The sequence below is a fragment of the Antennarius striatus genome, chromosome 6, assembly GCF_040054535.1.
Source record: "Antennarius striatus isolate MH-2024 chromosome 6, ASM4005453v1, whole genome shotgun sequence".
NCBI classification, from domain to species: domain Eukaryota; kingdom Metazoa; phylum Chordata; class Actinopteri; order Lophiiformes; family Antennariidae; genus Antennarius; species Antennarius striatus.
This window is the reverse complement of record NC_090781.1, coordinates 2,423,321-2,445,134: the sequence shown is the minus strand read 5'-3', so window position 1 is coordinate 2,445,134 and position 21,814 is coordinate 2,423,321. Positions and strand designations below refer to the sequence as shown.

General features: G+C 44.5%; 17 non-coding genes across 17 annotated transcripts; all 17 read right to left on the bottom strand.

Annotated features, from left to right (window-relative positions):
* Positions 1-150: 150 nt before the first annotated feature.
* LOC137598072 (5S ribosomal RNA) lies at positions 151-269 on the bottom strand. The gene has a single exon (XR_011036402.1). It is a non-coding gene; the product is annotated as a 5S ribosomal RNA (ribosomal RNA).
* Positions 270-629: 360 nt separating this feature from the next.
* On the bottom strand, positions 630-748 carry LOC137598060 (5S ribosomal RNA). The gene has a single exon (XR_011036391.1). It is a non-coding gene; the product is annotated as a 5S ribosomal RNA (ribosomal RNA).
* Positions 749-1,095: 347 nt separating this feature from the next.
* LOC137597839 (5S ribosomal RNA) lies at positions 1,096-1,214 on the bottom strand. The gene has a single exon (XR_011036194.1). It is a non-coding gene; the product is annotated as a 5S ribosomal RNA (ribosomal RNA).
* Positions 1,215-1,560: 346 nt separating this feature from the next.
* LOC137598048 (5S ribosomal RNA) lies at positions 1,561-1,679 on the bottom strand. The gene has a single exon (XR_011036379.1). It is a non-coding gene; the product is annotated as a 5S ribosomal RNA (ribosomal RNA).
* Positions 1,680-2,059: 380 nt separating this feature from the next.
* LOC137598037 (5S ribosomal RNA) lies at positions 2,060-2,178 on the bottom strand. Its single transcript, XR_011036368.1, has one exon. It is a non-coding gene; the product is annotated as a 5S ribosomal RNA (ribosomal RNA).
* Positions 2,179-2,536: 358 nt separating this feature from the next.
* Positions 2,537-2,655, bottom strand: LOC137597688 (5S ribosomal RNA). Its single transcript, XR_011036049.1, has one exon. It is a non-coding gene; the product is annotated as a 5S ribosomal RNA (ribosomal RNA).
* A 361-nt stretch (positions 2,656-3,016) lies between these two features.
* Positions 3,017-3,135, bottom strand: LOC137598026 (5S ribosomal RNA). The gene has a single exon (XR_011036357.1). It is a non-coding gene; the product is annotated as a 5S ribosomal RNA (ribosomal RNA).
* A 376-nt stretch (positions 3,136-3,511) lies between these two features.
* LOC137598014 (5S ribosomal RNA) lies at positions 3,512-3,630 on the bottom strand. The gene has a single exon (XR_011036346.1). It is a non-coding gene; the product is annotated as a 5S ribosomal RNA (ribosomal RNA).
* Positions 3,631-3,992: 362 nt separating this feature from the next.
* On the bottom strand, positions 3,993-4,111 carry LOC137597854 (5S ribosomal RNA). Its single transcript, XR_011036207.1, has one exon. It is a non-coding gene; the product is annotated as a 5S ribosomal RNA (ribosomal RNA).
* Positions 4,112-4,489: 378 nt separating this feature from the next.
* On the bottom strand, positions 4,490-4,608 carry LOC137598003 (5S ribosomal RNA). Its single transcript, XR_011036335.1, has one exon. It is a non-coding gene; the product is annotated as a 5S ribosomal RNA (ribosomal RNA).
* A 364-nt stretch (positions 4,609-4,972) lies between these two features.
* On the bottom strand, positions 4,973-5,091 carry LOC137597991 (5S ribosomal RNA). The gene has a single exon (XR_011036324.1). It is a non-coding gene; the product is annotated as a 5S ribosomal RNA (ribosomal RNA).
* Positions 5,092-5,454: 363 nt separating this feature from the next.
* LOC137597980 (5S ribosomal RNA) lies at positions 5,455-5,573 on the bottom strand. Its single transcript, XR_011036313.1, has one exon. It is a non-coding gene; the product is annotated as a 5S ribosomal RNA (ribosomal RNA).
* A 386-nt stretch (positions 5,574-5,959) lies between these two features.
* LOC137597696 (5S ribosomal RNA) lies at positions 5,960-6,078 on the bottom strand. The gene has a single exon (XR_011036057.1). It is a non-coding gene; the product is annotated as a 5S ribosomal RNA (ribosomal RNA).
* A 353-nt stretch (positions 6,079-6,431) lies between these two features.
* LOC137597664 (5S ribosomal RNA) lies at positions 6,432-6,550 on the bottom strand. Its single transcript, XR_011036027.1, has one exon. It is a non-coding gene; the product is annotated as a 5S ribosomal RNA (ribosomal RNA).
* A 392-nt stretch (positions 6,551-6,942) lies between these two features.
* Positions 6,943-7,061, bottom strand: LOC137597746 (5S ribosomal RNA). Its single transcript, XR_011036105.1, has one exon. It is a non-coding gene; the product is annotated as a 5S ribosomal RNA (ribosomal RNA).
* A 404-nt stretch (positions 7,062-7,465) lies between these two features.
* On the bottom strand, positions 7,466-7,584 carry LOC137597968 (5S ribosomal RNA). The gene has a single exon (XR_011036302.1). It is a non-coding gene; the product is annotated as a 5S ribosomal RNA (ribosomal RNA).
* A 386-nt stretch (positions 7,585-7,970) lies between these two features.
* On the bottom strand, positions 7,971-8,089 carry LOC137597687 (5S ribosomal RNA). The gene has a single exon (XR_011036048.1). It is a non-coding gene; the product is annotated as a 5S ribosomal RNA (ribosomal RNA).
* Positions 8,090-21,814: the final 13,725 nt, after the last annotated feature.

The window sequence follows — 21,814 nt, the reverse complement described above, 5'->3', positions numbered from 1 at the left end:
CAACAATTTTTACTATTCTCTGGGATCAGTTTTATTTCATCAATCAATTCATTCAATCAAACTTTTATTAAATACAACTTTAGCTCATAAAACAACTTGACTCATCTGTCTTTCCTTCCAAACGCCCTCTGCTGGCGGGGGGACACAAAAAGCTTACGGCACCTGGTATTCCCAGGCGGTCTCCCATCCAAGTACTAACCAGGCCCGACTCTGCTTAGCTTCCGAGATCGGACGAGATCGGGCGTGTTCAGAGTGGTATGGCCGTAAGCAACTATGCTGGTCAAAAAAACCCTATATAAAGGTGGCATGGCACACAGATAGCTTGCCCTTGGGATCATTACAGTATATATCTATCTATCTATCTATCTATCTATCTATCTAAATGCATGCATGCATAGATAGATAGATAGATAGATAGATAGATAGATAGATAGATACAAAAGTCGTTGCTAGTCAGGCTTCACTTATACAACAATTTTTACTTTTCCCTGGGATCAATTTCATTTCATCATTCAATCAATTCATTCAATCAAACTTTTATTGAATACAACTTTAGCTCATAAAACAACTTGACTCATCTGTCTTTCCTTACAAACGCCCTCTGCTGGCGGGGGGACAGAAAAAGAAAAAGCTTACGGCACCTGGTATTCCCAGGCGGTCTCCCATCCAAGTACTAACCAGGCCCGACTCTGCTTAGCTTCCGAGATCGGACGAGATCGGGCGTGTTCAGAGTGGTATGGCCGTAAGCAACTATGCTGGTCAAAAAAACCCTATATAAAGGTGGCATGGCACACAGATAGCTTTCCCTTGGGATCATTAAAGTATATATCTATCTATCTATCTATCTAAATTTCATGCATGCATAGATAGATAGATAGATAGATAGATAGATAGATAGATAGATAGATACAAAAGTCATTGCTAGTCAGGTTTCACTTATACAACAATTTTTACTCTTCTCTGGGATCAATTTCATTTCATCATTGAATAAATTCATTCAATCAAACTTTTATTAAATACAACTTTAGCTCCTAAAACAACTTGACTCATCTGTCTTTCCTTCCAAACGCCCTCTGCTGGCGGGGGGACAGAAAAAGCTTACGGCACCTGGTATTCCCAGGCGGTCTCCCATCCAAGTACTAACCAGGCCCGACTCTACTTAGCTTCCGAGATCGGACAAGATCGGGCGTGTTCAGAGTGGTATGGCCGTAAGCAACTATGCTGGTCAAAAAAACCCTATATAAAGGTGGCATGGCACACACATAACTTGCTTCAATAGATACATACATGCATAGATGCATAGATGCATAGATAGATAGATAGATAGATAGATAGATAGATAGATAGATAGATAGATAGATAGATAGATAGATAGATACAAAAGTCGTTGCTAGTCAGGCTTCACTTATACAACAATTTTTACTATTCTCTGGGATCAGTTTTATTTCATCAATCAATTCATTCAATCAAACTTTTATTAAATACAACTTTAGCTCATAAAACAACTTGACTCATCTGTCTTTCCTTCCAAACGCCCTCTGCTGGCGGGGGGACACAAAAAGCTTACGGCACCTGGTATTCCCAGGCGGTCTCCCATCCAAGTACTAACCAGGCCCGACTCTGCTTAGCTTCCGAGATCGGACGAGATCGGGCGTGTTCAGAGTGGTATGGCCGTAAGCAACTATGCTGGTCAAAAAAACCCTATATAAAGGTGGCATGGCACACAGATAGCTTGCCCTTGGGATCATTACAGTATATATCTATATATCTATCTATCTATCTAAATGCATGCATGCATAGATAGATAGATAGATAGATAGATAGATAGATAGATAGATAGATAGATAGATAGATAGATAGATAGATACAAAAGTCATTGCTAGTCAGGTTTCACTTATACAACAATTGTTACTCTTCTCTGGGATCAATTTCATTTCATCATTCAATAAATTCATTCAATCAAACTTTTATTAAATACAACTTTAGCTCATAAAACAACTTGACTCATCTGTCTTTCCTTACAAACGCCCTCTGCTGGCGGGGGGACAGAAAAAGAAAAAGCTTACGGCACCTGGTATTCCCAGGCGGTCTCCCATCCAAGTACTAACCAGGCCCGACTCTGCTTAGCTTCCGAGATCGGACGAGATCGGGCGTGTTCAGAGTGGTATGGCCGTAAGCAACTATGCTGGTCAAAAAAACCCTATATAAAGGTGGCATGGCATACAGATAGCTTGCCCTTGGGATCATTAAAGTATATATCTATCTATCTATCTAGATGCATGCATGCATAGATAGATAGATAGATAGATAGATAGATAGATAGATAGATAGATAGATAGATAGATAGATAGATACAAAAGTCGTTGCTAGTCAGGCTTCACTTATACAACAATTTTTACTATTCTCTGGGATCAGTTTTATTTCATCAATCAATTCATTCAATCAAACTTTTATTAAATACAACTTTAGCTCATAAAACAACTTGACTCATCTGTCTTTCCTTCCAAACGCCCTCTGCTGGCGGGGGGACACAAAAAGCTTACGGCACCTGGTATTCCCAGGCGGTCTCCCATCCAAGTACTAACCAGGCCCGACTCTACTTAGCTTCCGAGATCGGACGAGATCGGGCGTGTTCAGAGTGGTATGGCCGTAAGCAACTATGCTGGTCAAAAAACCCTATATAAAGGTGGCATGGCACACAGATAGCTTTCCCTTGGGATCATTAAAGTATATATCTATCTATCTATCTATCTAAATGCATGCATAGATAGATAGATAGATAGATAGATAGATAGATAGATAGATAGATAGATAGGTAGATAGATAGATACAAAAGTCATTGCTAGTCAGGTTTCACTTATACAACAATTTTTACTCTTCTTTGGGATCATTTTCATTTCATCATTCAATCAATTCATTCAATCAAACTTTTATTAAATACAACTTTAGCTCATAAAACAACTTGACTCATCTGTCTTTCCTTCCAAACGCCCTCTGCTGGCGGGGGGACACAAAAAGCTTACGGCACCTGGTATTCCCAGGCGGTCTCCCATCCAAGTACTAACCAGGCCCGACTCTGCTTAGCTTCCGAGATCGGACGAGATCGGGCGTGTTCAGAGTGGTATGGCCGTAAGCAACTATGCTGGTCAAAAAAACCCTATATAAAGGTGGCATGGCACACAGATAGCTTGCCCTTGGGATCATTACAGTATATATCTATCTATCTATCTATCTATCTAAATGCATGCATGCATAGATAGATAGATAGATAGATAGATAGATAGATAGATAGATAGATAGATAGATAGATAGATAGATACAAAAGTCATTGCTAGTCAGGTTTCACTTATACAACAATTGTTACTCTTCTCTGGGATCAATTTCATTTCATCATTCAATAAATTCATTCAATCAAACTTTTATTAAATACAACTTTAGCTCATAAAACAACTTGACTCATCTGTCTTTCCTTCCAAACGCCCTCTGCTGGCGGGGGGACAGAAAAAGAAAAAGCTTACGGCACCTGGTATTCCCAGGCGGTCTCCCATCCAAGTACTAACCAGGCCCGACTCTGCTTAGCTTCCGAGATCGGACGAGATCGGGCGTGTTCAGAGTGGTATGGCCGTAAGCAACTATGCTGGTCAAAAATACCCTATATAAAGGTGGCATGGCACACAGATAGCTTGCCCTTGGGATCATTAAAGTATATATCTATCCATCTATCTAGATGCATGCATGCATAGATAGATAGATAGATAGATAGATAGATAGATAGATAGATAGATAGATAGATAGATAGATAGATACAAAAGTCATTGCTAGTCAGGTTTCACTTATACAACAATTTTTACTCTTCTCTGGGATCAATTTCATTTCATCATTCAATCAATTCATTCAATCAAACTTTTATTAAATACAACTTTAGCTCATAAAACAACTTGACTCATCTGTCTTTCTTTCCAAACGCCCTCTGCTGGCGGGGGGACAGAAAAAGCTTACGGCACATGTTATTCCCAGGCGGTCTCCCATCCAAGTACTAACCAGGCCCGACTCTGATTAGCTTCCGAGATCGGACGAGATCGGGCGTGTTCAGAGTGGTATGGCCGTAAGCAACTATGCTGGTCAAAAAAACCCTATATAAAGGTGGCATGGCACACACATAACTTGCTTCAATAGATACATAGATGCATAGATGCATAGATGCATAGATAGATAGATAGATAGATAGATAGATAGATAGATAGATAGATAGATAGATAGATAGATAGATAGATAGATAGATAGATAGATAGATAGATAGATAGATACAAAAGTCGTTGCTAGTCAGGCTTCACTTATTCAACAATTTTTACTATTCTCTGGGATCAGTTTTAATTCATCAATCAATTCATTCAATCAAACTTTTATTAAATACAACTTTAGCTCATAAATCAACTTGACTCATCTGTCTTTCCTTCCAAACGCCCTCTGCTGGCGGGGGGACACAAAAAGCTTACGGCACCTGGTATTCCCAGGCGGTCTCCCATCCAAGTACTAACCAGGCCCGACTCTGCTTAGCTTCCGAGATCGGACGAGATCGGGCGTGTTCAGAGTGGTATGGCCGTAAGCAACTATGCTGGTCAAAAAAACCCTATATAAAGGTGGCATGGCACACACATAGCTTGCCCTTGGGATCATTACAGTATATATCTATCTATCTATCTATCTATCTAAATGCATGCATGCATAGATAGATAGATAGATAGATAGATAGATAGATAGATAGATAGATAGATAGATACAAAAGTCGTTGCTAGTCAGGCTTCACTTATACAACAATTTTTACTTTTCTCTGGGATCAATTTCATTTCATCATTCAATCAATTCATTCAATCAAACTTTTATTAAATACAACTTTAGCTCATAAAACAACTTGACTCATCTGTCTTTCCTTCCAAACGCCCTCTGCTGGCGGGGGGACAGAAAAAGAAAAAGCTTACGGCACCTGGTATTCCCAGGCGGTCTCCCATCCAAGTACTAACCAGGCCCGACTCTGCTTAGCTTCCGAGATCGGACGAGATCGGGCGTGTTCAGAGTGGTATGGCCGTAAGCAACTATGCTGGTCAAAAATACCCTATATAAAGGTGGCATGGCACACAGATAGCTTGCCCTTGGGATCATTAAAGTATATATCTATCCATCTATCTAGATGCATGCATGCATAGATAGATAGATAGATAGATAGATAGATAGATAGATAGATAGATAGATAGATAGATAGATAGATACAAAAGTCATTGCTAGTCAGGTTTCACTTATACAACAATTTTTACTCTTCTCTGGGATCCATTTCATCATTCAATCAATTCATTCAATCAAACTTTTATTAAATACAACTTTAGCTCATAAAACAACTTGACTCATCTGTCTTTCCTTACAAACGCCCTCTGCTGGCGGGGGGACAGAAAAAGAAAAAGCTTACGGCACCTGGTATTCCCAGGCGGTCTCCCATCCAAGTACTAACCAGGCCCGACTCTGCTTAGCTTCCGAGATCGGACGAGATCGGGCGTGTTCAGAGTGGTATGGCCGTAAGCAACTATGCTGGTCAAAAATACCCTATATGAAGGTGGCATGGCATACAGATAGCTTGCCCTTGGGATCATTAAAGTATATATCTATCTATCTATCTAGATGCATGCATGCATAGATAGATAGATAGATAGATAGATAGATAGATAGATAGATAGATAGATAGATAGATAGATAGATAGATAGATAGATAGATAGATAGATAGATACAAAAGTCGTTGCTAGTCAGGCTTCACTTATACAACAATTTTTACTATTCTCTGGGATCAGTTTTATTTCATCAATCAATTCATTCAATCAAACTTTTATTAAATACAACTTTAGCTCATAAAACAACTTGACTCATCTGTCTTTCTTTCCAAACGCCCTCTGCTGGCGGGGGGACAGAAAAAGCTTACGGCACCTGTTATTCCCAGGCGGTCTCCCATCCAAGTACTAACCAGGCCCGACTCTGCTTAGCTTCCGAGATCGGACGAGATCGGGCGTGTTCAGAGTGGTATGGCCGTAAGCAACTATGCTGGTCAAAAAAACCCTATATAAAGGTGGCATGGCACACACATAGCTTGCCCTTGGGATCATTACAGTATATATCTATCTATCTAGATGCATGCATGCATAGATAGATAGATAGATAGATAGATAGATAGATAGATAGATAGATAGATAGATAGATAGATAGATAGATAGATACAAAAGTCATTGCTAGTCAGGTTTCACTTATACAACAATTTTTACTCTTCTCTGGGATCAATTTCATTTCATCATTCAGTCAAACTTTTATTAAATACAACTTTAGCTCATAAAACAACTTGACTCGTCTGTCTTTCCTTCCAAACGCCCTCTGCTGTTGGGGGGACAGAAAAAACTTACGGCACCTGGTATTCCCAGGCGGTCTCCCATCCAAGTACTAACCAGGCCCGACTCTGCTTAGCTTCCGAGATCGGACGAGATCGGGCGTGTTCAGAGTGGTATGGCCGTAAGCAACTATGCTGCTCAAAAAAACCCTATATAAAGGTGGCATGGCACACAGATAGCTTGCCGTTGGGATCATTAAAGTATATATCTATCTATCTATCTATCTAGATGCATGCATGCATAGATAGATAGATAGATAGATAGATAGATAGATAGATAGATAGATAGATAGATAGATAGATAGATAGATAGATAGATAGATAGATACGAAAGTCGTTGTTAGTCAGGCTTCACTTATACAACAATTTTTACTTTTCTCTGGGATCAATTTCATTCCATCATTCAATCAATTCATTCAATCAAACTTTTATTAAATACAACTTTAGCTCATAAAACAACTTGACTCACCTGTCTTTCCTTCCAAACGCCCTCTGCTGGCGGGGGGACAGAAAAAGAAAAAGCTTATGGCACCTGGTATTCCCAGGCGGTCTCCCATCCAAGTACTAACCAGGCCCGACTCTGCTTAGCTTCCGAGATCGGACGAGATCGGGCGTGTTCAGAGTGGTATGGCCGTAAGCAACTATACTGGTCAAAAAAACCCTATATAAAGGTGGCATGGCACACACATAGCTTGCTTCAATAGATACATACATGCATAGATGAATAGATGCATACATAGATAGATAGGTAGATAGATAGATAGATAGATAGATAGATAGATAGATAGATAGATAGATAGATAGATAGATAGATAGATAGATAGATAGATAGATAGATAGATAGATAGATAAAAAAGTCATTGCTAGTCAGGTTTCACTTATACAACAATTTTTACTCTTCTCTGGGATCTATTTCATTTCATCATTCAATAAATTCATTCAATCAAACTTTTATTAAATACAACTTTAGCTCATAAAACAACTTGACTCATCTGTTTTTCCTTCCAAACGCCCTCTGCTGGCGGGGGGACAGAAAAAGAAAAAGCTTACGGCACCTGGTATTCCCAGGCGGTCTCCCATCCAAGTACTAACCAGGCCCGACTCTGCTTAGCTTCCGAGATCGGACGAGATCGGGCGTGTTCAGAGTGGTATGGCCGTAAGCAACTATGCTGCTCAAAAAAACCCTATATAAAGGTGGCATGGCACACAGATAGCTTGCCCTTGGGATCATTAAAGTATATATCTATCTATCTATCTATGCATGCATGCATCTAGATAGATAGATAGATAGATAGATAGATAGATAGATAGATAGATAGATAGATAGATAGATAGATAGATAGATAGATAGATAGATAGATACAAAAGTCATTGCTAGTCAGGTTTCACTTATACAACAATTTTTACTCTTCTCTGGGATCAATTTCATTTCATCATTCAATCAATTCATTCAATCAAACTCTTATTAAATACAACTTTAGCTCATAAAACAACTTGACTCATCTGTCTTTCTTTCCAAACGCCCTCTGCTGGCGGGGGGACAGAAAAAGCTTACGGCACCTGGTATTCCCAGGCGGTCTCCCATCCAAGTACTAACCAGGCCCGACTCTACTTAGCTTCCGAGATCGGACGAGATCGGGCGTGTTCAGAGTGGTATGGCCGTAAGCAACTATGCTGGTCAAAAAAACCCTATATAAAGGTGGCACGGCACACACATAGTTTGCTTCAATAGATACATACATGCATAGATGCATAGATGCATAGATAGATAGATAGATAGATAGATAGATAGATAGATAGATAGATAGATAGATAGATAGATAGATAGATAGATAGATAGATACAAAAGTCATTGCTAGTCAGGCTTAACTTATACAACAACATTTTTACTTTTGTCTGGGATCAATTTCATTTCATCATTCAATCAATTCATTCATCAAACTTTTATTAAATTCAACTTTAGCTCATAAAACAACTTGACTCATCTGTCTTTCTGTAAGATAAGCTAAAATTTAAATGAAGTATATGTGTGTTTCTAAAATGTCATAATCTACATTTAGAAGTGCTGCACCCAAATGTACTAACAAACACATCCTGTTCCAGTTAATCACCTACTGCAGACAGCTACAACCTTGATGACGATTAGAATGTTCCAACATAGATAACCACAAGTTAACTCCCAACATGTAGAAAAACGTCTTATTGTTCTCGACCTTGTGTGTGATCTAAACTGTTACGACGCCTGCGCGCATCTTTATCTAACCCTGCTCTATCCATTTTTTAATAAAAGAAAGCAGCCGGGTGGGACAGAGTCAGAGTCTACTTTGAATTGCACCAAGTCAAGTGCATCTCTTCTGTGTCTCTCCCTGCTGCAGCTGGTAAAACTTTAAAACCTCTCTGGGTGCCTTTGTCTGATGACCCTGGTCTAGCTTAGAACAGTTTGTGAGTGAATGTTCGAGATTTAGACCCAACATTTCTCTGGTGCCGAAACCCGGGACCCAAGACCTGGACTTCAAATCGACGCGGGAACGCGAAGGCCATCGAACCAAACCACATTCCATCACACTACGTTCGTCGCTCCGAAAAAGGCCTAACTTGACTTCCTGCGCCGAGGAGAAGCTCCGGTGACGGGTCCCCCGTGAACCAGGGCAACATCGGACAAGGTAAAATCTGATGAATAAAAAGAATTCAAGTGAAATTTTGTTGTGTTGCAAGGCTGGACCATATAATACCAATTTGAACAATCAAGAGAGCTCCTAATAGGTTCAGTCCGTCCGGGACGACTGACCGGGCCCCCTCCCACGTAAAGTAACTCGTGAGAGCTGGAAAAGGGGTGCCTATTGAGTTGAGTTAGGACCTGAATCTTCCTGTATACACGGCAGTGTGTGTCGAGTTCCGGGAACCGACCAACGGTGTTTCAAACTGATTCCGCGGCGAAAAACGTTAAGAGTCCGTCAAGACCGACGCAGTGTGTCTTCGGTGCAACGTTTCTGCGTACCAGAGTCGACTATAAAGAAACCCTAAATTTTAAGAATCACTGTAAATATATATATTATATTATATTATAGTGCACTATAAAACGGTTCGAACCCAAAAGTGTTTCATTGTTTCATGTCATGTCTGTCTTCGATGTGTCCACTGCTTGGCTATAAACGTGAAAGTTAAGAGTGAATGATAAACTAACATCGGATCAGCGGATCCATTCTGTGCTGTGTGGCAGATTGTGTCTGTGGACAAGCGTTTGCTCCGTTCGCGCGCGTCGCCCGTTCACGCACGCACGCACACACACACACACACACACAGACACACACAATCATCCTTTTCATTGTAAGACATTATTACTCACATTTAATGTAAAGAACATTTCTGTCGCATGAAATTTCTGAAATATTCTGATTTTATTTAAAATTAAATGAAGTTTTCTTTTCCGTTTTGTTTGTTCTAATTCGTGGTTGTAGTTTGAAGTTTAGGACACTACAAGCCCTCATTCCTCACACACGCACACACGCACACACAAACATTTGCACCATGGGACAGACCCAAGCAAAAGACATTGCAACCAAACCCGACGTCCACTTTATGCAACAATGTCATGCGGACTCATGTAAATTTCTGAAAAAATGGATCAAGAAACACGGATTCAACCCATGTTTGAAGAACTCTGAGGAAATGACAGAATTGGTCCGAAGATTGCGAGAAGAGCGAAAGGAAAAATTGAGGAAAGGAAAGAAAACGAATGTGAAAGATGAGGAGCTGAAAATGGCCAAACTTTGGCTCGAACAAAGCACAAAGAGAGTCCTCGCCATCCGAGAGAAAGACGAGAAAAAGAAGGCGAGACAGTCAGCCACGATGGCTGCACTGGGCATCTCCCCAGACCACGAGACAACGCCCAAACAGCCATCCGAACACTCGACTGAAGCAAGTGATCGCCACGAAAGCCAAAGCAAGTCTGACGAAAAACAGGAAGATCCTCAGAGCAGCCTCGAGGGGCGGACCCAAAAGAACCGCCTCAGAAGAAATGCCAACCCACGCCTACCAGATGATAGCTCACCCTCCCTCACCCGTCATGCTCGCAGACAGCAAGAGCGCTTGTATCCTGAGCTGCCACAAGAGGGCGTGCAAAACTCACCCCAACAAATGAACAACCCATTCGCCACCAGCAGCCCTCCAGCATACACAGGCAGCCCACAGTTTCAACCACTCCCCAAAGCCTACGGCCCCCTCTCATGGCCCGATAGCCCAGCCCAAACAACTGGGGCCGTCACCCAATACCCCATGTTCGCCGTTGCAAATCCGGCCTACACAGGCCAGCCGGATGGCCAGCCACCAACCATTCTGGTACACCGCCCATGGACTCAGCAGGAATGCGCCGAAGCTTGCAAGGGCCTTGGGGACGTCGAAAATAACCCCACAGAATGGACAATGAACTTCCGCAGCTTGGCTCTTAGCTACCACCTCAACGGCAGAGAAATGGAAAGCGCCCTTAGAATGGCTCTAGGACATCGCTGGAGCAGAGTACGAGGCTCCTTCAACCCGAACGGAACCGATGGCGCCCCCCTCCCACACGACTCAAACGACCTAGCCGGAAGGACAGCAGCAGTCCTCCACAGAGTGGAACAAACCTTCAGAAAAGTCCCAGACTACTCCAAGATCCACCAGTGCCGCCAACAACCCTCTGAGTCTGTCGAAGAATACAGAGCCCGCCTGGAAGAGGTCTTCAGAACCAATAGCGGCCTCCAAGATGACCAAAACCCAAATGGTGCTTACCAAAGCCAACTTAAGAGTCACCTCATGGATGGCATGCAAGAGTCCATCCGAGGATTCATCCAGAAATACCTCATTACCTGGAGGACTGCCACAGTTCAGGAAATCATCCAGTGGGCAACACATGCCACTGAGGTGCAACAAAAACGCAAAGCTTCGGACGCAACAGCCAAACTCATGACTATCCTGGAAGGAGTCGACGCCCTCACCACGGTCGACCCCCCAGCGCCGACTGGCATTTACTACCAAAACGCCCGTCGCAGCAGAGGACGAGGCCGTCCCAACCAGGACCACAGACGCTACTCACGCCGCACGGCTACTCAAGACGACATCTGCTACAACTGCAACAAGGCAGGTCACTTTGCCCGGGACTGCCCCCTTCCCAAAACTGGATACAGAGGCCCTTCAAGACGAGACCCCCCGTTCAACCCTAGTCATTCACAATGACTAGCACGGGACCGCAGTGTAGACGATGGAGGAAGTGATGCACCAGATCCAGACGTGCCCCTCCAGATCTTAGACCTGCAGGCAATTTTCTCGTCCCTAGTAATCCCAACTGAAGCCACCAGAACCCTTCTGGTAGGCCCACTGCAAACAGCCGTCACCTTCGTCTGTGACACTGGAGCTGAGGTGTCTCTCATCCGTGATGAAGTTCCAGGTCTGAAACCCTCCGGTCGGAGCATACTCGTGGTAGGGGACTCTGGAAAACCAACGCCCAATCCCTGGTCCAAGAAATGTAAAGTCATTGACGAAGATGGAACGGAAGTCACGACCACCTTCGTTCTGAGCCCACACTGTCCAGTCAACCTTTTAGACCGAGACCTCCTTGTAGCACTCAACCTCAGTATTCTCGCTGACGGAACGACGCTCAAAGTCTCCAAAATGGACAACACATCACTATTGGTCCTCGAAAGTCCGTCCACGCCTACCACTTTCTATGCCTTGGACCTAACCACAGCAGGGCCCTCTTCGGTGACCCTAGACCTCCTCGCACAGACAAAATCTTCAGTCCCATGCCATTCTACAGTCATCCAAACGCAATTCCCCCTCCATGTGACCATCCTCTTCCCTCACCACCCAGTGGACCACCAATGGCTATTGAGGTTCCACCGCCTACGGCCCTCAAGACTACACATCAAATACCTTTTGTGGGGTCCAAACTGGGCCTGTGCAGTCACAACTGTCCAGGAGGAAGTATCAGCCATGATGCCCAGTGATGCAACGCCGCATGTAACCTTAGCTCGTTCTGCTGAGATGTCATGGCAACAGCTGAACCAACGCGCATCAGCAGCTGAAAAGACGCGTCACTGGGAACAAGTTGACCCAACCACTTTTCGTTTGGACCATCACTACTACGGCACTATGTGGAAACGCCCCCTCGGATGGACTACTACGGCCTCTCCAACGACTCACTTGTCTGCCTGACAACCAGTCCAAGCCCTTCATGTAGCCTCCGACTTTCCACAGATTCCACTGAAATTCTGGTCCACCTCCAAAGCCGACGTGGGTCTGTTGACCACAGCCTCCCAAGTGACAATCGAACCAAAGACAACGTACAGACCCAGAGTGAAGCAATACCCCTTAAAGCCCGATGCCAAGGAAGGCATCCGTCCCGTCATTGCTACCATGATTGCTGCCAAAATCCTCGTGGAGTGCCCCACAGCTGAGTGTAACACACCCATCTTCCCAGTTCGAAAGGCAGACTCCACTACGTGGCGCCTGGTCCACGATCTCCGAGAAGTCAACAAAGCCATCGTCCAACGAGCCCCGTGCGTTCCAGATCCACATACTCTACTGAATGAGCTCCGCCCGGAGCAACAATGGTTCACAGTCATTGACCTCGCCAATGCATTTTTCTCCATTCCTCTTCACCCCTCTGCCATGGGTTGGTTTGGGTTCACTTTTGATGGAAAGAAATACACTTATACGAGACTCCCTCAAGGTTTCTCCGAAAGTCCCACCATCTTTTCTCAAGAAATCAACAACTGTATCGCACTCCATGGCCATGCCCAAAGCACCCAAATCCTACTCTACGTCGATGACATCCTCATAGCCAGCCCTACACCAGAAGAAAATAAACTCGAAGCTGCATCCTTGTGTACGCACCTGGCCAACACAGGAAACAAAGCCTCACTTGCCAAGATACAATGGTGCCAGCAAGAAGTCACCTTCTTGGGCCACAGAATCTCTGGAGAAGGTCGACAACTGACCGCAGAAAGAAAAGACGCTGTTCTACAAGCACCTCGCCCTGCCACAAAGAGACAGATGATGGCATTCCTGGGCCTGACAAACTACTGCCGTGCATGGATTGCGTCCTACGCCGAGAAAACACAGCCACTTCTAAACCTCATATACTCAGAGGATTTGCCCCTGTCTGCCCGCCTGGATTGGACCCCCGAAGCTGCAGAGGCCTTCACAGCACTCAAATACGTCATCACAGACTCCGGGGTCCTGGCCCTGCCCAACTACAAAAAACCCTTCACCCAAACGGTTGATTGCAAAAGCGGTTTCATGACATCTGTCCTCCTCCAACCCCATGGCCAAAAGCTCAAGCCAATAGCCTACTACTCCAAGAAAATGGACCCTGTCACCGCTGCGCTACCCCCATGTGTTCAGGCCATCTGTGCCGCCGCCATGGCTATCACCATGTCAGCCGAATTGGTCCTGTTCCACCCTCTGACCCTACTTGTTAACCATGCAATCGATATTTTGCTCACCCAAACCAAAATGTCCTTCCTCTCACCAGCTCGACATCTCAACGTAACTGCTACGTTGCTCTCACAGCCCCATTTAACCATCAAACGGTGCGGCACCCTGAACCCCGCTACACTGTTGCCTACTGCCGAAGATGGTGACCCACATGACTGCCAAGAACGCACGTCTGTCTGTTGTAAGCCCCGAAAAGACCTCCAGGACACACCGCTTTCGACTGGCCATATTGTGTTTGTTGATGGCTCCTCTTCCAAAGCCCCTGATGGAACGAACCACACTGGCTATGCCGTAGTCACACAAACCTCTACTCTAAAGTCTGGTAAACTGCCTGGCAATTGGTCTGCCCAAGCTGCAGAATTAACGGCCCTCACAGAAGCATGCAAACTTTTTCGTGGAGATGACGTCACAATCTATACGGACAGCCAATATGCATTCTCCACACTCCACATTTTTGCCGCCCAATGGGCCAGACGCGGTATGAAGACCTCCTCGGGAAGACCCGTCATGCACACCACGCTCCTCCAAGACCTTTTGGAGGCCGTCCTCCTACCCAGAACCATAGCAGTTTGCAAATGTGCCGCCCATACGTCAGGCACCGACCCAGTCTCCCTAGGCAATGCCAAGGCTGATGCAGCCGCCAAGATTGCAGCCAAACACGCCGTCTCCGTGCACCTTCATCAAGCCTCCAGATCACGTGTTCCTGAATCGATTCCCCTTGAAGTCCTTAAAGACATGCAATCGGCTGCCCCGGACAAAGAAAAGACCTCATGGATGCTGTCTGGTGCCACCGTCACCGACGACCTTTACCATGTTGACAAGAAGCCATGCATTCCCCGCAGCTTGTTCCACACGATTGCTGTGCTGAGTCATGGCAAGAGCCATGTCTCAACAGGAGGGATGATATCAATAGTGGAACAAGCCTTTCATATGTCACAAGGCCTCCAAACCTTCTTCAAAAATTTTTGTAGGAACTGCATCACATGCTGCCGCCACAACAGCCAAGGCAACGTTAGACCAAAATGAGGACAACATCCAGTCGGCTCCTACCCGTTTGAAATCATCCACATGGACTTCATCGAGCTTAACACAGTCCAAAACTACAAGTACTGTTTAGTGTTGATTGATACACTAACCAAATGGGTCGAACTAGTCCCATCCAAACATGCAGATGCACTCACAGTTGCCAAAGCCTTATGCAAACACATCATCCCAGAACACGGTATACCACGCGTTATTCGTAGCGACAATGGTACACACTTCGTCAACGAAATTGTCCAAAACATAAGTAAACACCTTGGCATCGAACTAAAACATCACTGTGCGTATCACCCGCAAAGTGCAGGCCTAGTTGAAAGAACAAACGGTACGGTCAAATTGCGACTCCGCAAAACCATGGAAGAAACCAAAAAGCCATGGCCAGAGTGTTTAGACTTAGTCAAAACATACATGCGCATCACACCCACAAGCACAGGTCTGACACCATTCGAAGCGGTACACGGCCGACCATTCAACCTCCCACTGTGGGAAGGTCAAACGGTACAAGAACAAATAGGCCAGCTCGATCCCCTGACGGAATGGCTGTGCAAACTCTTTGAAAAAAGAGAAATCCAAAGAGCAAATGATCTGCCCCCTTCCTCTTTATCTCTGTCGCCCACACAGGAGCTGCTGAGACCTGGGGACCTGATCTTGCTTAAGGTGATCAAGAGAAAAAACTGGTCAAGTCCTAAGTGGAACGGGCCCTACAGAGTATTGATCACCACCCCCACGGCTGTCAAGATTGCTGAACGAGACACGTGGATACACCAGTCCCATTGCAAGAAGGTCCAAGAATTACAATGAAGGTCCAGCAACTCCTGGTAACAACCATTGGACTCCTGATAGCCACCCCAACTAACCAGCAGCTACAAGACTCATCGCCCCAGCCGTCATCCCGCCAGTACCACACGACGACCCCAGCCACTTTGGGTCTACATGGACTATACACGACGATGAGAACGACCCCGATCATCCTTCTCCATTCCACGCCAACCTTTGGTGGAAGTACGCCAACCTTACAGCCCATAAAGCCAACAAGTCTGGTTGCTATGTTTGCTCCATCCTCCCCCACGCTGTGTCCCAACCACACCTCTACGCATCCCCACTCAGCGAAACCCACTCTCTCAGCATCCTGAACCAGACCCTGGGACTCACCTCCACGGACCCAAACGCACCTCGGTATAACGAATCTTCGCCGCGCCATGTCCGCGGACCCTCACCCCCAAGCTAGCTGGCTCGATTGGCTCTTCACTGGCACATGGTCCCAGGTGCTGGTAAAAATCATCTTCCCCTTTGTCGCCGTTATCGTCCTCTTCCTCCTGACATGTGCCTTTTGCTCATGTTGTGTGATCCCCATGTCCAAACGCATGATGAGCCAGGTGTTCGTTGCCCACCTCCATGCTTACAACCTTGTCAAAATTGAGGACATTGACTCTGACATTGACGAGGAACTATCCTCTATCTAAAGAACTTTCTCCCTCGTCGGGGGAGCAGGCACCCACCTGGTCCCCTGCTACGTGGTATAGCCACCACCAAGCACCCGTCGCAACTTAAGCGATTGTGGCGCCTTCGGTCAGGCTCACCCTTTTTCCCACAGGTCATCCAGGTCATGAGACTGCCGCTCCGTGCGGAGGGTAGGAGGGGAATTTTCCCTAACTGTGCATTTTTCCATGTTCCCATTCCGAATTGCTTAGGGTTTTTCGCCCCTCCCTGGGTTGACCACCTGTTTGTGAAGTTTCTCCCATGATGACACGATGAAAAGCTTTCGAGACAAGTTGTGTTTGATGTTTAGAAACCCACAACAGGAGGGAAATGTAACATAAGCTAAAATTTAAATGAAGTATATGTGTGTTTCTAAAATGTCATAATCTACATTTAGAAGTGCTGCACCCAAATGTACTAACAAACACATCCTGTTCCAGTTAATCACCTACTGCAGACAGCTACAACCTTGATGACGATTAGAATGTTCCAACATAGATAACCACAAGTTAACTCCCAACATGTAGAAAAACGTCTTATTGTTCTCGACCTTGTGTGTGATCTAAACTGTTACGACGCCTGCGCGCGTCTTTATCTAACCCTGCTCTATCCATTTTTTAATAAAAGAAAGCAGCCGGGTGGGACAGAGTCAGAGTCTACTTTGAATTGCACCAAGTCAAGTGCATCTCTTCTGTGTCTCTCCCTGCTGCAGCTGGTAAAACTTTAAAACCTCTCTGGGTGCCTTTGTCTGATGACCCTGGTCTAGCTTAGAACAGTTTGTGAGTGAATGTTCGAGATTTAGACCCAACATTTCCTTCCAAACGCCCTCTGCTGGCGGGGGGACAGAAAAAGAAAAAGCTTACGGCACCTGGTATTCCCAGGCGGTCTCCCATCCAAGTACTAACCAGGCCCGACTCTGCTTAGCTTCCGAGATCGGACGAGATCGGGCGTGGTTTTTTTTTTCCTCTTTTATTATCAAAAAAATAGAATTTAACAGTGCACATTATTTACATTTGTGATTTAAAACAAAGACATACAACTTAAACATTTTATATACAATACTCATTTCGCAAAAAGACAAAAACAAAACATAACTCAAAATGTTCCAAATATTAAACCAAAAATACTCTGACTTTTAAACATAAATACCTATCCAAAATCCAAAATTAATTTTCCTTCATTATCATATTCAATAAATGTGCTCCCCTCAATAAAATCAACCTCAAAATCCTCTTTATTAATATGTAGTTTCACCATGTGTATATCTCGTTTTGTCAGAGTCTGGAATATCTGCCAGACCTCCTCCTTTCTCTTCTCATAATGGGCCAGGTTCCTCCTGACTCTGACAGCGAACCTGGCGTGGCTGAGGACATAATTAAGTAAATTGACATTCACACCTTTCATCCTCCCATTCACTCCAAACAGCCACAACCTTTTCCATTCATTCTTATCTGCTATTGCCCCTTCCCAACATCTATTGATTAAAGCTTTAATGTTTTCGAAATATTGTTCTAATTTATTGCATTCATAAAACTCATGCATACATGTCTCCACTTCTGTTTCACACACATCACACTCTCTTCTCACATTCACATCAAATTTGCTGATAACCAGGTTATTGAAAATTCTATTGTGTCTGAGCATGTAGTCAAAATGTTCGCATTCATTCGTGTTCCACTTCACTCTCAGGTTTTTCCACACATCCTTTGCATTCATTCCATTCATCACTCGTTCCCAAACTTTCTCTGCAGCCGGCCTCCTCACTTCATTCATCCTCAAACATCTATAAAACACTCTCGTCTTCACACTCTTTACATTCACTTTCCTTTCACCCTCTCCCACATACAACTCAATCTCTCCTTCATCCTCTTGTGCATTCTCTCTCTCTATCATCCTCATCCATTCTCCAGGCATCCCTCCCTTTATCTTTTCTAATAACCCTTGTGCAGTCCCTATTCCTATCTCGTCCCAGTTCTCTCTGACCTCGTCTACTATCACCTGTGCCCTCATGAACCCTGGAATCACTTGATAAACTAAATCCTTCACCTTCCTAATCCCTGCTCTCCACACCACCCTGTTATATAAAGTTTTCCCTTCGTGCGTGATTTTTGGGTTTAAAAACACGGGCTGCTCCCACACTTGCTTCACATTCTTACACTCATAATGCACTCCTTTCACAAACTCTCCCCACGCTTCCAACACTTCCTTATAAAACTCAGACACACCATTCAACATCCCTTTCATCAACACCATGTACACTCCACTCTCTCCACACCCCCTGCTCCGGTTTATGGCTTCTCTCAAAAATACTTTCCATATTTGATCATCTTTGTTTTTTAAAAATCTAACCATAGTTTTTATTCTTAGTGATTTTTTCTTCCTATCTATATTTATTAATTTTAACCCTCCATCTTCATATTCGTTTTCTAATACCTCCCTTGCTATTCTAACTCCCTTTCCCTCCCATATAAACTCACCTATCAACTTATCTATCTCTTTCCCTACTCTCTCTGGCATTTCTAAACTATTCATTATATGCACTAGCCTACTCATCACTAACTGATTTACAACTAAAACTTTCCCTCTAATCTTTAATCCCCTATTCTTCCAAAACCTCAGTGTTTTCCCTATACTATTAACTATCCCTTCATACTGTCTGTCCCTGCCTTCTTTATCTTCTATCCCTACATTTATCCCTAATATCTTGATATAATCTTCTTTCTCTCTTAGCCCTGTCTCTCCTCTTTCTAACCTTCCTTTTCCTACGTACATAATCTCTGACTTGTCTATGTTTAATTTTGCCCCTGACGCCCTACCGTACAGCCCTACCGTACAGCCCTACCGTACAGCCCTACCGTCCCTATCACTTCCCCTACACTGGCTCTATCTCTAACTGTAACTGTTGTGTCATCTGCATATTGATATAATAAACTAACTTTCCCTCCTGGTGTTTCTATCCCTGTAATCCTATCGTTGTGTTTTATAAGTTCTGCCAGCGGCTCTGCTGACAGTGAGTACAGCAGAGCCGACATCGGACACCCTTGCCTGACTGATCTTTCTATTCTAAAAGTGTTGCTGACAATCCCATTAACCTTCACACAACTAACTGCCCTACTATACATTGTCCTGACCCAACCTATTAACCTATGCCCAAATCCTACTCTTTCTAACACCGTGTACAGGTAAAGGTGATCTACTCTATCAAAGGCCTTGTTGAGATCTAAACTAATAACTATCCCTCCTCTGTCTGTCTTCATGTGCTCAATTGTGTCCCTAATGCTGTTGATTGTGTCTGATATGTCCCTACCCGGTATGCTATAGGCCTGTGTCTCCCCAACTACCATCCCTATCACTTTTTTAATTCTAGCAGCTAACACCCGTGCCAGTATTTTATAATCATTGTTCAACATGGTGAGTGGTCTGTAATTTTCTAATCTATCCCTACTTCCTTTTTTGTGTATGATGCTAACTAGCCCTACACCTATGTTGCCTACCATCTCTCCCTTCTCCTCTATCCATCTAAACACTTTCCCTAACACTGGCACTAACTCTTCCCTAAATTCTATATAAAATTCACCTACAATGCCATCTATCCCTGGACTCTTATTTCTCCCTAATCCTGCTATCGCTGCCTCTATCTCTCCTGTCCCTATCTCTCTATCACACCATTCTCTATCCTCTACACTCAACTCTCTCCCTATCTGTCCTATCGCCTGCCTCATGCTATCCTGATCTATCTCTCCCTTGCTAAATAGTTCCCTATAATATTGTTCTACCCTAACTGCTATCCCTACATAGTCCTTAATTATCTCTCCCTGCTCTCCCTCTATCTGCTCTATATAATTCTTCTTCTGCCTAATCTTTTCTAGCCCTAAAAAGTATTTATTACATTTTTCACCCTCAACTACGTCCCTAGCTCTACTCCTGACTACTAATCCCCTACATCTTTCCTGCTCTATCCCTTCCAACTCTTCCTTTATCTGAACATATCTCCCTGTCTCTTTCTTTCCCTCTCTGTCTATCTTCCCTGCCTCTCTATCTAAATCCCTCCTAAGTCTACTCTCCCTTTCTCTTTCTTTCCCATTTTTGTGTTTACTATATTTTGTTATTTTCTTGATTTCCTCTTTGAATCCCTCCCACCATCGTCCCGTATCCTCCTCATACATCCTGTCATTCATCCTCATTCTCAAACATTCTCTCACTCTCTCCTTGTATCTTTCATCCTTGAGCAGCCCTCCATTCATGCACCAGACCCCTCCACCTCTCCTCTCTTCTGTCGTCCCTAAACTAAATTCTAACACCACGTGATCGCTAAGTGCTGTGACTCTGTGCTCTATTCTGCCTACCTTGTCCAACGTGTCTCTAGTGCTCAGTATTAAATCTATCCTGCTCTGTTTTAACACCCCCCTAACTACCTGCCGTCTAGTGTATACCCTCCCCTCTGGATTCCTTTCTCTCCACACATCAACCATTCCTCTCTCTCTCATCACTTCTCTCAACCTTCTTCTCGACGAGTCATTCCTGAATGTACCACTCATAGACACATCCAACCTTCCACACCACACATTCATATCACCCACTACCACACACTCACCATCACACTCTCTCCCCAATCTCTCAAAAAACTCTCTTCTCTCTCTCTCCTCATTCGGTGCATACACATTCATCAGCTTATATGTTTTGTTCATCCATTCAAACGTGATTCCAATCATCCTACCCTCACCGTCATTCACACAAACTCTCACATTCTCAACCACACCCCTTTTCACCAGTATCGCCACCCCCCTTTCTCTCTCTCCCCCATTGTTCACACACATCTCACCCATCCATTCTCTCTATCTCATACTCCTATCATCCCAGTGCGTTTCCTGTAGACATATGATGTCCCCAGCACACGTCAGATACGTTCGCCGTCTTCTGTCAGGAGTCCTCAGCCCATTGGCGTTAAAGGAGGAGATCTGGACCATTAGTTGTGCTCAAAGAAAATATTTTAACAAAATCCATTTATTTTCTGCCTTTCTTCCCTCTTCCTCTCCCCTCTCTTCTCCCCGGTGGTCTTTTCCTAGTTTCCTTTATTCTTTCTATCTCCCCCTCACTCTCCGTGGTGTCAGTTAGTCTCAGAACATTCCCTCCCACAGTCCTCCTCCCTCCTCCCGTGTGTCCCCGTGTTCCCCTTTTCCTCAGTCTTCCTCCTCCCAGCATGTCCCCCCTTCTTCCCCTTCCCCTCTTCCCTCCCAGAGCCCCCCTCACCTTCTTCCATGTCCACGTTCCTCCCCTCTCCCCTCACCTTCGTGTTCACTCCTCCCGAGTTCCCCGTGTGTCCATGTCTCTGTGTCTTGATCCGTCGTGTCTTCCTTCTCCTCTTCGTCTCCGCTCATCTGCTCCTCTCCTCCATGCTC